We start from the raw sequence: 12,554 nt of genomic DNA, 5'->3' as shown, positions 1-12,554 counted from the left end.
ATGGGAAGGAGAGAGCTTCTTTTGCTCCCTGGGCTCCGCCGATTTAGACTTTCTTAAGTGCGTTTGAGCCCCTGAAGTGAAGCTGAAGAAGAAGGAGCTGAAGCAGACAGAAGGCCCTTCAGAACTAGTTTATTATGCCTGTCACTAATGGCTGTGCCATTGAAACCAGCATAAATCATACATGGAGAATCTAGTTGAGTGGGGCCAAAACAATAAACGCATTCCTTGTGGGCATCAGAGCTGGGTATCTTATGCTCACACTAAATTAATTTCTTAGAAGCAGTAGGCTTTTCAGCCATAGTAATAAGGTATTACAAAATCCTATATTTAAGGGAGAGAAAAAAAATATATATATAATATATTTATATATATATATATATATATATATATATATATATATATATATATATATATATATATATACATACATACACACTTTAAAAAAAGGTAAGTATACAGAAAAGGTAGCTTTACTGACGATGGTAAAGAAAATATCTTAACAAGTAAGGTAAAGAAGACATAAGGTAATACCAACAATGGTAACACTAATACCCAAAAGAAAACATGCAAAGAAAGGATAAAAAAAATTACAATAAGCGATAAAGAGAGGAATGGCTATAGAAAAATTATATAAAGGTGAAGACAATTTAAATTCTAAAGATATTACTGACAAACTTTCAAGAAATTTTTTCACGTAGCTTGAGAGAAGGCAATCCTGGCAGAACTGTTAGAGCAGCAAACAAGATCTGAGGTAATGCAGTGGTTAGGGGCATTATAAGTAAAGGGAGAAGCTCAAGAGTCAGATCCAAGAATCTAGAGAAAAGCATCCCTTTCAGATCCGAGGTCAGATCTGAGACACATACATTGAAGAATGAATGAAAATGACACATCAGATCGTGTTTTATGACCAGTGCGCAAACATGCACAACCATGCCGAACACATTTGCACGATGGTAAGTGAAAAGAAACATTACCAAAAAAAGAATAAGGGATTTTATGAAACAGCAATGTTGATCTGAGACTTGGCATTAATTTATGGCATGTGTGCTGTAAAACTGGGTCACACTTTTTCCAATGGCCAACACTGAAAAGCTAAATGACTTGGCTTTTAAGCCATGACTTTGGAGAGATGAATAGGATGACTTCACATATATTTTGTGTGGACTTAAACACACTGTTAAAAGTAATCTGTACAATGTGGAATTGAAACCTATGTAAAAAAGTAACACATACATTTGCACACAGATGATTATTCCTCATTGCCACAGAAGAAGTGTTTGCAACCATGTTCTTTACAGATATACAGTTTAAAGAGTGACTGGTGCTATATGACAATTAAGCTTGTATTTGTTTGACATTGCAATCTCCTGGTTTATGCATTTTCAGGATACTGCAGGACTAATGCTTAACAATGTACTGGAAATGGATAGACTTGCATGACTTTAGTAATAGATTTGGGATTTTTAGTACATACCCCATAATACATTCTGTTTTACAGTTATACGTGGATTATGGGATGAGTGTAGATGATTGTCAGTAAACTATAGTATCCATTAGAGATATACAACTTCATTTTGTACTACGTAATCATCATTGCCATAAACCAGTTACACACATAACACATGTGATACCTACAAAAGTATGTGTATGCTCAATCAACCTGCTATACATAGTTATTGGTAAGTATTATTACCTTTATAATTACAATTTTGTGAAAAATTACAGTGGGACATCTTACTAAAAAGTAGAGTGTAGTGGACTAGAACCCTGGTATACCTGTCTTTTGATCATGAACTCATTGCATTCACACATTATTCCACAGGGAAAGCAAGGCAGCAGGTGTATTTTCCACACTCATTGCTGTCCAGAGTGTTGACTGCTACACATCACTGCTTAGCTTGTTTGTGCAAAAGAAGGCAAACAAAATTGAAATGTTCACTTTATTTCCTTAAGTAGTACAACATACAAATGGAAAATGCAATACCAAACATATATTTGTTATGTAAATAAACATTATGACCCTTCCTCAGTAAAAATAATTCCTGTGGGACTCCAACCCCACTTTACCTGTGTTCTCTCATCTTTAGCTCAACATGTTTACACATTGTACCAAAGAGACAGTCTTGTAACAGGTGAAATTTCTGCAGTCATTTCCATCCATGTTGTTGACCAACGCACAATGCCACTAAGTATGTTTGTGCTTCATAAGGCAACTGATATTAATTTTTTTAATTTTTAGGCACTTGACAGTGTATGCAGTAAGCCACTTGCCATGCAAATGGTAAAGCCAAAAAACCCCCACAAAAGATAAAAAAGTGAAACAAAGGTTAAACAACTAGACATCTCTGGAGCTGAACCATCAGAATATTGCACTTACACAACACAGTTGTAGGGTGTTATTTCTCTTTGCCACAGACATAGCTTTGCAACATCAATCAAATCATGCACAATAAAGCAATTCACATTTCATATCCAGCATTAACAGTTCATACAGTTGGACATTCTCAGTTGGTTTTACATGTGTCACTAACATATTTAGTACAACGTGTGATCACACAAGTATTTATGAATATGTTTGCAGAAATGCAGCTCTGTCTTCACTTTATATTCTGGTCATTCTTAATTTATCAATGCTTTACTGTCAGACATGCAGTGTGTACTGCATTTTCTTTCATTTTAATTTCAAGGTGAGATAAAAATACATAACAATGAACAACAGTTTTCATCAAAGGCAGGAGACTTGAGCTATTATTGTCAAAAAAGTTATACATGTGGTGTTTTGCTTTATTTAAAAGTTCACTGAAGTCTGTTCAACACTTTGTAACAGTATCCTCACTGACATGTCCACTGCAGGGAATGGTGTCTGAATTGCTGATGTGTTTTCCTTCAGTCAAAGTAATCTTTCACAGTTGCAAGCCATAAGCACCTAACAATGGTATAGAGGCTGCACTAAGTTTACCTGTGCTACACAAAGTAAAAAAAGTTTGGTATTCAGGACTTCCAATGAGTTCACAGCTCATTTGCATATTCACAGTGCTCATAAAGCTGAATCTATACTATAAAAAAGTAACCATGTAACTAGGGAACTTGAAGGTGAGGGGACTTGTGTAATCAGACAAAGCAGAAGATTGGTATTTATTGAAGATTATTTGTCTGCAGAGAAGCACTTATTTTGCTAAGGTATGCTTCTATTATTCAATTCAATTTTACATTTTGTAAAACTTTAGAAATGTATTCATATAGCCAATGGAAAGTGAAGGTTGATTTGTATGCACTTCTTATACTTCACTTTTGGCATAGGCAATTTTGGCAAGCATTTACGTTTGTGAGATAGAGAGGTTATACTTTCAGCACAACTATATTCTTACCATTTGATTTTTTAGTTTCACATGAAATTGGATGGAAATGTAATGCTCATGTCACTGACACTGGTGTTATGATTCTCAAATAGCCCAGGGTAACCTCCACAGGAGTGGTGGGCACAGTGAAAATTGGCCAGCATTCATAATTTGCATTATTTACTATGTAGCAATGATAATTATCATCCAGTAATCAATGAGATAACTTTTCAGTTTTCACTATATGAATTTTGACAGAATGGGTGCTTCTACAGACCCTTACATTTTGTCAGAGTATGTGGGTATGCAACCTACCATTCTGTTGTCCTAAATGAGAAGCATGTTTCAAGTGCTTTTCTATTGAAATTGTGTAGACAGTGTGATAATTTTGTGGAAAACATATATACATTACTTATGTGGTATTCCTTGGTTTGTACAAACCTTTATTTGTGTGGGGGGAACCCACCTGCCATTCTATTGTCCTAAATGAGAAGTGTGTTTCAAGTGTTTTATCTAGACAAAGGGTACACAGACTGATTATTTTTGCGAACAAATACATTAATTATGTGATATTAATGTGTTTTAGCCTTCTCTGTGTTATGTCACGTATGATTATATGATTATATGATTATGGCACCCAAGCCTACAAATCCAGGAAAACCCCTTTTACTGATGCTGAGAATGAGGTAATCATCCAGGCTCTGAGGCACCATGGGGCCTTCCTATTGAGAGAGACCAGGGGGATATGGCTGCCAGAATGGAGATTTGGAACTAGATAGTCACGCGATGTAAATGCAGTTGGTAGTCATGGCTGCAATTATGATCATGTATGGCATCAGGCCACTGACATGATTTCATTGGCATGGGGGAGGGAAGGGCAGCTGTAGTTGCCAGAGAACAGCTGGTTACAGGTAGTGGGCCTGCTATCGAGCCACCACTGAAACCAAATAAAGAGTTACTGTCTACTGTCAGAAATCCCGACAGCTCAGGGGAGCCTGCACACTGTATGCTTGATGTCGGTGCTGATGTGGCTGGGAGGCCAAGTGTGTCCCAGGAGCAGATTCCAGGCAGGCTTACATTTGGCAACATTATACTGGCTTGTAGACTGAAATATAATTTGGCTGCTACTGCTTCTGATATATATTTTTTCTATCTGTATTTATTGATAAGTCATAGCTGCACTAGAGAGTTGTTCAATAGATGTAGGTGTGGCTGAACAGCTCAGACAAGTTTCAGTTAAAGCTATTTCTTACAGGGCATATAGGCAATTGTGTATTCACTACCCCATGTGTTATTCCCATTATAATGCTTAATTGCTGTCCTTTCATTGCTTAATTTCCTCCAGGCCCATCCTCCCTGCAATGTGTTGAGACATCTGCACATGGTAAGCAATTTTTTTATTTTTGTTTTTGTTCTTGTTAAGTATCATTTAGATATATATTATCTGTATGTGTGAGAAGGGTGTAATGAGAGTCTGTATCTCTGTAACATCTGCAATTGTGTGATAAGTGTTAATTTTTGTTCAGATATTTTTAATTAATATTTAGGAGAATAGTAATTTCATTCCTGTATTTGTTGCTTATTATCACAGGTGTTCCTGACAGTGGAGGTGTAGGGCTGCCACCACCTGATGTTGGAGTATTAGTAGGCTCCAATTATGATGATGGCCAAACAGAGGCACAGTCAGGGGGGTGCAGCAGTTGAATCTAACATTGAGGTTTTGAGTCACACGTCCCCTAGATTTCCTTCAGACACAGTGGTAAAAAAATCAAAAGCCTGGAAACGTTGAGGTAAAATGCAGCATTTATTCCAAACAGGAAAAAAAATCACATAGCTTTCAAGATCAAGCCTTCATCAGTGTGTAAAAAAGAAATCATATGCCTTCATTTAAATAGTAGATTCAAACCATAAAACTAATCACATGACACAGTTGTATTAAGCACTTCAGTTTAAAGACACATATACAGGTAAAATGTTACTGAAAGTCAGTATAGCCATAAAATAAGTAAAACATTTAACTAAGACCCATCCATACAAGATATTATTTCAAAGTTAACTGTCTTCTTTTTAAAATAGGTTTAATGCTTACTGCTGTATTTTAAACCTGGAAAACAATCAGCTTCTAAAAGTGTGATCCATGAGTATTCACATACTTATAACTCATTATTAAGATCCCCCTTTTTTCTTCTGTCTGATGTCAATCACTCTAAAGTTAAATGTATGTGTACTTCCTTTCTCTCTCATATTCTTGCCCAAAGCATTAGTTGCTACCACTCTACGTATTTCAGATTTGTGTTCAATAATTCTGTCCTTCAACCTTCTTGTGGATTTCCCTATGTAGAATGCTTGACACACCTTACAGCATGCCATATACACAATGGCAGTGGTATTGCAAGTTGCAAAACACCTGAAAGTATATTTCCTCTTAGTGTTAGGATGTATAAATTCACAACTTGTATTTATATCATCACAGCATATGCAATTATAACAAGGAAATGTACCCTGTTTTCTACTTATGTTCAACTTTTTATTATTTTTAAAGTCCTTATAGCACAATCTTTGTTTCAAATTTGGACAGGTATGATATGAGAACATGGGGCCTCTCGAACTATTCTGATTATGTCAGGCATGTTTTTAAGACTACCCCAATTATTTCTAATCATACTCTTAACACCCTCTGATCTACAATTATATGTTGTGACATAGTGTATATTATTGTTTTTATTTTTAATATTATTATGACCAGAATTAACATGGCTAGTATTAATAGAAAAGTGGGGTCTCACTTTGCCTGTTCTTTCCATAATAACTTCATCTGCTGTACATCTTAATAATGAGTTATTATGACTGCAGCATGTGGTCATTCTATCCAGTTCCAATTTAAAGTTGGCCTCATCCATGTTTAGCTGGCTGGCTCTTAAAATTTGCCCTTTGACTACACCCTTGAAAGTGTGTGTGGCATGCATACTATTTCTGTGGATATATCAGTTGGAGTGTTTTCTATGTATCGAAGTATTAATACCTCCACTATATTTAGTTAAACTACCATCCAAATAACTGATAGTATCCACAGAAAACTGAGCTGTAAATTTCAAGAAGTTAGTAGTTCTATTTAAATATTCTATATACAGTTCAAGTTCAGCATCATTACCAGCCCACACCAAAAATATGTCATCCATAAAGCGTTTAAAAAATAATATTTTGTCATAAAAAGGATGCAGTTCACTATAAACAAATTGCTCTTCCCAGCACGAAACAATATTGGCATATGTATTTGCCATTGGGGTGCTCATTGCTACCTCATTTTTCTGTATGTATGTTCATTCATTAAACATAAACACATTATTAGTTGACATCACTTGTGTCAATTCAAAATTGTTTCCACTTCTCTACCAACCATGCCACATGTTCAACTTAGAAAGGCACGTAGTGCTTTTAACCCATATTGTAGCGGTATCACAGTACATAATGATTTAATATCAAGAGTTACAAATAAAAACTCAATATTCTGATGCTCATTAAACCAGCAGTATAACTGTTGTAAAAAATCTTTTGGATCTTTAATAAAACTTTTAACTTTATATAAATATTTGCTTAAAGTAACCTGTAAATAGTGAGAAATAGGTTCAGTGACCCAGGCAGAACCATATACAATAGGACGCATGGGTGGATTGGTTAAACTTTTATGAATTTTTGGGAGACCATAAAAAAACAGGTGTCATAGGACATGGAACTGTAAAATAATTAAACAATTCAGTACTGATGTCATTATTAAGTTGCAACTCAAAAATATACATATTAACTTGATTCTCAGCTAGAGCGTCTTCTGTGTGGAGGCATGCGTGAATGAACGTGCCTTCGTTGTAGGTTGTGCTTCAGGGCTGGTAACTCGGCATGTAAAAATCCACTACCAAACATTAGCGGACTGGAGTTCCACTGTGGCGACCCCTAACCGGGATAAGCCGAAAGACACAACAACAACTTTGCTTATACATTTAAATACTACTACTGGAGGGACTTCAACAAAACTATCAAAGTCACTCAGAAATTCAAGGATAAGCATATTATACATATCTCTATCAAAAATAATAATTGCACCATCTTTGTCAGCCTGTTTAATAATAATATCATTATTGTTTTATAATTTCTCAAGAGCTTGAAACTGAGACAAAAAATGGTTGTATTTCTTTTTTTCAGACTTCGTATAATAGTTACGTATGTCCCTTTCACATGCCCCCATAAATGCATTTAAGATGGGACAATTCACTGGTATAAACATACTAGGTTTTTACATGCCTGTGTAGATGTATCAGGTGCATCCTTAAATATAAATTTCAGACTCATATTCCTTATAAACTATCGCTGTTACATTGTCCACATTAGATGGAATAAAACCTATACCTTTATTCGAAAGCTTTAAATCAGTTTCAGTTAACCAAAAGGAAGATAGATTAACAAAAGAAAATTCACTCAGTTCTTCTTGCTGTGAGTCCTGCTGCGGGTCTCTGGTCCTCGGCTTCTCCACCTGTTGGACTACTGATCTCAAATTGTCCCTTTCCTTCTCTCAGTTCTTTGATGTATTCTGTACTGCCTGCTCCACTTTCTCAGGTAATATGATAGTAATTAGAGTCTTCCCCTGCTGAAAATCCTGATTTTGCAGGGTTATGCCATTTATATTAGTGGAGGGTGTGGACCTCAGAGAAGTACTTCTTCTGATAGTAAATGTATAACGTTGTTTGAGTCTACAGGTTGCAAATTCCTATTAGTTGAATCTAAGTTAACATTATGCCCACTGACAAGTTCATCAGGAGAAAATTCATCTAGTGAGTCCATGGTCTGTTTCATCCTTTGCTGTTTATTATTATATCTACCTTCCTGTTTAAAGGCATAGGGCATTCCCTTGGCCAAGAAAAAAATGTGCCCATTTTTAAAATCTCCAATGTCTTGGTTCAATTTACATTTCTTAGTGGCAATCAGCTTTTGTTCAAATATTGTTAAATTTTCAAGCATTTTGTTACATAACAATGAACCCTCATTTGTAAAGGTGTTTTAAGCAATTCATTCTCAATCTGAATAATCTCCTGTTGTAAGTCACAGTCAGTTTTGTAAAAAATATTCATTCATTAATCTCATATAGTCAGCCACAATTCTCAAATTAAGCTCCTGCCACTTTTTGAGTAACTCGGGGTACATATTACGGTATGAGGGGATTTTTAAAACCCTCAGACTGCGTGGAACAACACCACATTCTAAATATATAAAGAAACTAAATCATTGCCACTGTAATCGTTTAAATGACTGTACCTTATATTCCAAGACAGTTAAATTTTCTTTTAAGCCAGCAGCAGCCATCAGGTGTCAAGACTTCTCTTGGTTCCCCCAAACAGGATAGCAATGGGTTATGTTGAATTAGCAGCATCTGGTTCACAGAAAGACCACCATTATTCACCATAGACTGTGTCATGTTCAAGGATAAAGCTGCTTCAATGCCTGTGACTGTTCCAAAGCAAAGCAACCAAAAATCTAAAGAAACAAGAACAGCACGTAGGTAAACCAGGCAGGGTACAAAATGCAAAGCGGTGGTAAAAAAATCCCAAGCCTTGAAATGTTGAGGTAAAATGCAATGCTTATTCCAAACAGGAAAAATATCACAAAGCGTTTGAGATCAACCCTTCATCAGTGTGTAAAAAAGAAATCAAATGCCTTCATTTAAATAGTAGAGTCAAATATAAAACTAATCACATGCTACAGTTGTAGTAAGCACTTCAGTTTAAAGACACACTTTTAGAAGCTGATTGTTTTCCAGGTTTAAATACAGCATTAAGCATTAAACCTATTTTACAAAGAAGACAGTTAACTTTCAAATAACATCTTGTGAGGATGGGTCTTAGTTAAATGTTTTACTTATTTTATGGCTATACTGACTTTCAGTAATGTTTTACCTGTATATGTGTCTTTAAACTGAAGTGCTTAATACAACTGTGTCATGTGATAAGTTTTTATGGTTTGAATCTACTATTTAAATGAAGGCATTTGATTTCTTTTTTACATACTGATGAAGGGTTGATCCCAAAAGCTTTGTGATTTTTTTACTGCTTAGAATATAAATGCTGCATTTTACCTCAACATTTTCCAGGCTTTGGATTTTTTTACCACTGTTTTGCATTTTGTATCCTGCCTGGTTTACCTACATGTTGTTCTTGTTTCTTTGGATTTTTCCTTCAGACACAGTCAGTAGGCCTACACATACCCATTTCACTGAGCCCTCAGACAGTGGACAGGTTGAGGGTGACAGACTCGATCAGGGTAGTGTGGTTACTGCAGTTTCAGTGCTTGTTGACTCTGGTCATAGCCAAAGTGTGGGCAAGGTGCAACACAGAAGGGTTGGTAAGGGTGATCAGAGGAGGTCTGTTGTCTGCCCTCCACCTGATTCTGGTGTTATGTGCCACTTGATGTATGTTTTGGGCCATCATGGAAGCACAGGCACATTCTAGGGCCTCCGAGGACATGGTTAGGGTTCTAGATATGGCACAAGCTGATGTGCGTGGCTTTCTCCACCATGTGGTCGATTAAGTGGATCAGATGAATACCACAATATCATGGTCAGTTTCTGTGATGGAACTGGTGGACAGCAACTATGTGGCCATAGGGCTGCAATATCATCTGGTGTTAGCCAACATAGCCATGCCTAATCCCGCCCTTGTATTGGAACTATTTCCACTGTTCCATCAGTGATTGAGGTATTGACACCCTGATGTGGTAGGCCATGGGGTCAAGGACATGGGAATAGGTGTGAGGAGAGCTTGTCCATCAGACATTGTGCACATTCAGGTAGCACCACCACATCTGGCCATGACCATGGACATGCCATTGCAACTCCTGACAGAACCAGTTCTCTCATTTGGTTGTGACAACAATGACCTGATACCACTACCATGCACAACTCACACCTGTCAGACATGCCAGGATGTAGTGCTAGCAAAAAACTTGACTGTGTTCATGCAGACACTCACACACACATTTCACATAGAGTGCCAATACAGACACCTACACATAACAGCTACATGAAGTTTTAATAAGGGTTGCAGGTCATTTTATCTCAGTGGCCTTTTGATATTATCTACATTTCTGCCTGCCAGTGTTTCTTACTCACAAATACTCACTACTTTGGTGTCTTGCCCCCCACCACCACCACCATGTACAAATGATGATAAATGTCCATCACCTTGTTTCTATCCTTTTAATTCAGGGTTACATAAATGTATTCTCTGATGCACAGGGTGGATAACTAACTTAGTGCTCAGGATACATATTGGTGATTTTATTTGGAATTTTTTTCTGATTTATTACTGTATTTTAATGTTGTGATTCTTACCTTGAAATCATTGATACAATGGTCATGGTTTTTGCACCACTTGTGAGAATGTAGGGATAAGTAGAGTCTGTAATGATTTTTCTGTACTGGGTATTTTAGATGCATGATACATATTAGCTGATAAATTGCATAAATATATATCACATAAGTCAGTCATGCCACATATTGATGTCATTGCTGGACAACTCACACACACATTCTACTTATGTACATTTTCAAGTAACAGTATGCAGGTATCTGCAATGAATTCATGTTCTTACACATTTAGTTTTTTACAGCTGTTGTCATCTGGGTCTGACTGTCTGATGCTAGCAGTACACAGCCATTACATGAGTATGTAAAGGTTGTGAGCATTGCCTAGCATCAATTTTACTGTAGGTATGTGCATAGGGTGAAAACTGTACCCCCTAGGTAGTCAACATGTGCACTGTCTGTTGCCTCTTGGCCAGGTGAGGGCATATTGTGCATACCTATATCTGTCTACACCCATAGCAGCTGGGAGTCCCCTCTCTGACACCTTGGTTGATTAGCATGCAATTCAGCTGCTTATGTAGAAATTAGAATGCTACAATGTCTACAGTGCTTACTGAATACAAATCTGTGCACTATCGTGTGCAAAGGTTTTAGCGAGCCATGTAGAGTTTATTGAATCCTGGCCTCATCTTCTAATATAATCACTGATCAAGTGCCTGTCAGACCCACAGAAGAAAACGTGTTTTTAGTTGACTCCAGTACTTTAATGTTCCTTTTTTACCATTAATAATAACAATACTAGTTAAATGTGTAATTACTCCATCTGCATTATGTAAATTAATATCAGTTTCCCAAGTCCCATTCCACAATTTTCTATCATCAAAGCATTTTCTAAAACTATACATATTTTTATACAGTTCAGAAGAATTCATGCTTATTTCTCCTTTCATTACTTCTGCATTTCTGAAGTGAAGTCTTATCTTTCTTCTAAACATTCTACTTGAGTCTCTCACTATATACTTGTTCTAGGGCTTGCAAAGTGACTTTGTATCAAAGTTAACAATACAATTATTAGCACAGTCAAATGTCTTAAAAGCCAATTCACAAATTCATTGCCTATATGTTTTACCCAAGTATAGTAATGACATTGCCTCATAAGCCATATCAATCAACACACCTGGCTTTATTGAATAATCATCAATTATGCAAATTACTAGTTGTCCTTTTAACCATCTCTACTGTATAAGGCAATTTATCAATACCAATAGTTACCTCTCCCCTCAAACTGTCCAAAACAGCATTATGCTTTTCATTAGCTCATTCAAATACTCCTCAAGTTCTCGCAATCCACCTTCAAAATCAGACATATCTTCCAAATCATCAGAAAATACTCTCAAAACCATTTGCAACCAGGAAACAGCTGCTCCTTCATTCAGTTCTGCCTTATAATTCAATGCTTCAAGACATATTTTAAGCCTCCAGATTGTAATTCTATAATTGTAATATGTGATATTCCACTAACAGTATCATTTTTATTATATTTTATATAATGTTCAGGTACTACATTCTCATTGTCAAATTGAACATATGCCAGAACTCTAACTTCACCAACACTCTCCACACCATGCAGCACTCTCTTGAAAGTCAACCTCCAGCAACACTTCCAAAAAGAGTAGGTGTATTTCATTTTTACTATATACACTACAGACATAAACTATCTTACAAGATTACAATATTTACATTAATTATATTTACATATTTTATATCAATAATCAAAAATAATTTTAATAATAATTAGCCCTACTCTTGTTGCCACAAACAAAATCTAATTTTTGCCAAATTTTCAGAGATATCCTAGACCTTATTAA

General features: G+C 36.2%; 1 protein-coding gene across 3 annotated transcripts in view; it reads left to right on the top strand.

Moving 5' to 3' along the window:
* CCHR7.PART0H3orf18 (chromosome chr7.part0 C3orf18 homolog) overlaps positions 1-12,554 on the top strand; it is a 491,892-nt gene that overhangs the window by 333,960 nt on the left and 145,378 nt on the right. The window contains exon 1 of one of the 3 annotated variants that reach the window (XM_044077918.1): positions 4,704-4,722. The exons of the other annotated variants lie outside the window; for them this stretch is intronic. The gene's annotated coding sequence lies outside the window, so the exon portion shown is untranslated. Of the gene's footprint in view, positions 1-4,703; positions 4,723-12,554 lie in introns of those variants that run through there. 3 annotated transcript variants of the gene reach the window in all.

The sequence above is a fragment of the Protopterus annectens genome, chromosome 7.part0 (genome assembly GCF_019279795.1).
Source record: "Protopterus annectens isolate FY-2018-M chromosome 7.part0, PAN1.0, whole genome shotgun sequence".
Taxonomy (NCBI): domain Eukaryota; kingdom Metazoa; phylum Chordata; order Ceratodontiformes; family Protopteridae; genus Protopterus; species Protopterus annectens.
This window is presented reverse-complemented; position numbering and strand designations above follow the sequence as displayed.